Source organism: Haliotis asinina, chromosome 1 (genome assembly GCF_037392515.1).
Source record: "Haliotis asinina isolate JCU_RB_2024 chromosome 1, JCU_Hal_asi_v2, whole genome shotgun sequence".
NCBI lineage: Eukaryota > Metazoa > Mollusca > Gastropoda > Lepetellida > Haliotidae > Haliotis > Haliotis asinina.
Window position 1 is genome coordinate 18,388,002 of NC_090280.1, and position 3,626 is coordinate 18,391,627.

General features: G+C 39.4%; 1 pseudogene; it reads left to right on the plus strand.

Annotated features, from left to right (window-relative positions):
- The first annotated feature begins 694 nt into the window (after positions 1-694).
- On the plus strand, positions 695-3,158 carry LOC137258573 (fibrinogen-like protein A; annotated as a pseudogene).
- Positions 3,159-3,626: the final 468 nt, after the last annotated feature.

Sequence of the window (3,626 nt, forward strand, 5' to 3'; positions counted from 1 at the left end):
CGTCAGATGTTTCATTTAACCGGTCTTGATAGGCAGACAGTGCTATTGGTGGTCAGCCTCGCTGGGTTGATTGACACAGTTGCGCAGATCGATGCTCATGTTCACCACGTGATTGTCCAGACTCGATTATTAATTGACCATCGCCGTAACTGAAGTAAACTTACTCACTCACCCAAACCCACTCACTCATTCACACATTCAGAGTGTACACAAACAAATGTGATGTACGGCTGTAGACATGAAGTCCCTATGTAATTATTTAGGTGGTGCATAGCTTTAGCTGGTGACCTGACAACTGAACAATGAACTTTAAAACCTGGATCTACTTTGTTTTAAGTGTCGAATAATGGTTATACAAGTGTTCGACTCATGTCCACCAAGTGTATTTAGATAAGTGGAAGACAAGTGTGTGCACCACGAGGAGATGGATACCAGAGAGGGCCAGGATTATGACTTACTTTAGTTACAGCAGAGGTCCACTTGTCATGGCACTGTTTGTCAGTTCAATGTAAAAGTACCTCTCGGTGTGTGATACAGCATATAAACACCACAAGTGTTGCCATTGTATATATCATATTCCTGTTACATATGCAGAGTGTTTTGATTGGCACTGAAGTTAGCCTTTAAATACATAGTACTCCACACTCAAGCACCCATTCACTCCGATTCAGTCCGTACAACCAGCTATCAGAGAGAAGCATGATGTTCCGACTATGTCTGTGTGTAGTGTTGGTGGTTGCTTGTGGATATGCCAACATATCCGGCGACTACTGTCAGGTTCTGGACAACTACGACACTAAGACATCCATGGATAACTTCCTGGCTTCCAGGGATGAAACCTGTGGGAGTACGGACATGCGCAGTGGTGAGTACATCGTAGTGTAGAAAGTTACTGCACCAGTGACATTACAGCGTAAACAGCTCTATATCTATGCTTTTCAGCCAGTGGTAAAAGCTGTTCCAGATACACACACCTCCAAAATGTCTTTGTACACTGGGCAGTAAGACTTAGGAAAGCGGCACATTCCTCGCTCCTTGTTTTCGAAACTTAAAATAAATTTTCAGTTCCAGTTTTCTATCTGTTGGCGCACATACGTTTTGAGTAAACATTGTAACTAGCATCACATGTTATATGCCTCACTAAAATGTTATTCAGCTTTTTCTTTTTGCTAAACTTAACATTCACTTTTCACCTCGATATTTACAGGGTTTTAAATTCAATCGTATTGAGAGAAGTATTGCTAAAATAATAAATGGTTGAGAATTTTGAGTTGATTCTGATTTTCAAGATGCAAGTTAAGAAGGAATGATTTCAGGAACAATATTCTCTGTTCCAAGTGGTTGATATACACCGAGACTGCAAGAGACATTATGTAAATGAGGAAATATGGAAATAACTCCAAATATGCTTCATATTGAACAGACTGTAAGAGCATTTTGGACGAGTTTCCCGAAGCTGATGTCATTTCTGGCTTACGGCAGGCGGAGGATGGTTGGTAAGTTCCAGACAATATCTGCAGCATGACAATTCTTTCTTCAATGTGTAATGGTAATGTCAATGTGTCATATATCTCAATATTCGCACAATGAGACATTGATTTTCAATGAACAGGTATTTCAAAAGCGACTGGACGGGTCAGAAGATTTCTATCGAACCTGGTTTGAATACATGGACGGATTTGGAAACCTCACCCGAGATTTCTGGCTTGGTTCGTACAAACATCAATTTCCCGTCAGAACCATAAATGCTTCGTACTTCCGTGACATTGCACTCATTCCATTGTTTAAATGTTGAGTATATGACCACAGTTGATATAGTGAAGCATATGATAGTGTTCGTCTATCTTTGTTCTGGGTCTGTGATAACTTGGTGTCTGATATGTTGTATGTCATAATTATATGTACCTATCTGTAACTAGTATACAAAGAAACTGGAGTTATTGAGGTTTAAGACAAATATGTATCGATTATATATATGAGGTCGAAGAGATGGAATAGGCTTCTTGAAAACGAATTTCGTAAAAAGTAGGTCGTGATAAATATTCTATTAATATTAAAGCCAAAAGTAAATCATTCCCGTAAAATTATGCATTTGCGTCTGGGTTGTGTGTTTGGGTGTAAACAGAGAGATCCTTCTGGTCGTCAGGTTGTACACAACGACTGGATTTCCGACATGGAAACAGAGATGAAACTCAGGGTCCCCATTGTGGTTTTTCTGTAAGACTGCACAGTATCTTGCTGTACTGATTGACTCGCCTCCTTGACCCGGGGTGTCACTAAAACCCATGATTGAGTGTTCATTTCATACAGTGTGTGACTGGAGTCTTCTCCAGAACTTCGTGAGAACTTAAGATGTGGTCATATTTCAGGAAATGAGAAGATACACAGACTGACGAAGCAGAAAACCTATGAACTGAGAATCGACCTGGTGAACAAATCAGGAAATCACTTTTTTGCTGAGTAAAACAGTTTCCACCTGGGCAGCATGTCAGAGTTCTACACTCTGTTCATCGGGAAATATTCAGGAACAACTGGTGAGTATGTTGTAAATATTACTTTGTGTTTGTTTCAGAATGTCATATATTCTTATTGTGTTGATTAAATCATTGTTCCTTCTGACTGGATGATTAGAATGAAGGAATGTAATACCCTATTGTGAAGGTACACATTTCTCCGTAAAGGAAGCTATGAAACCGTTGATCCTTATGTGTAACGGGAGATGACATGTGAGCATGTTGCTCAGTTTCAGGAAGAATCTCTTTGTACACACTCTCTTTGACGCTGTGTTCATATTATTCTCTGTTTGGCTCAAACGCATGCAGTGTTGTCAAACAAGCCATGACTGAACGGTATGTTACAGTTCAGAATGGAGTGTTCAAGTAATAGTCAGAAATATGCTGGTGTTTGTGTATTTTCAGGAGACAAGATGTTGTATCACAACAACACCCGATTCAGTTGAAAGAATCTGGATCTGGATACATCCTCGAAAAACTGTGCTCTGCTGAAAAAGGGTGCTTGGTGGTTCAAATCGTGCTACCAGTCACACCTGAATGGTCTGTACAATGAGGGACCACGATGGATTGGTTTGTCAGGACTTAAGTCTTCCTTCATGAAGATTCGACCTCTCAACTAAATGATGATTACTTGGTCACGTAGACTATCACTACTACAACAACAACACATTTTCATTTTGAATATCAATTTCAATAATTTTGTAATCAATCTGGAAACAATAAAGAGCAATATTTGTCCTTCATCTTCCACCAGTGTTTTCTTGTTTACAACAGATTCATAAACTGAACCATGTATTGCTGAATGGTCACACTTAAACAGAGAAATGCGTAGGGGCTTTCAGCAGTTCATTTCCATATATTTTGACAGCAACTGTCATTGAGAAAATTCCTTTGTTGCATTTCCGTTAATCATATTGAGACTGCCCTGTTTCCAAACATCGAATGGCGATATTTCGGTTAGTAGCATTCACGTTTTGCTGAAAGGAAAGTTTTGTCAAAAAATGTGAACTTGGTTTGGCCTTCTAGAGTCGATGTCTTTATTCATGCACGTACATTACTGTGAAAAGGTTCCAGTATGCACTTTCAAGTATCATTTTCACGTTTTATGACTAA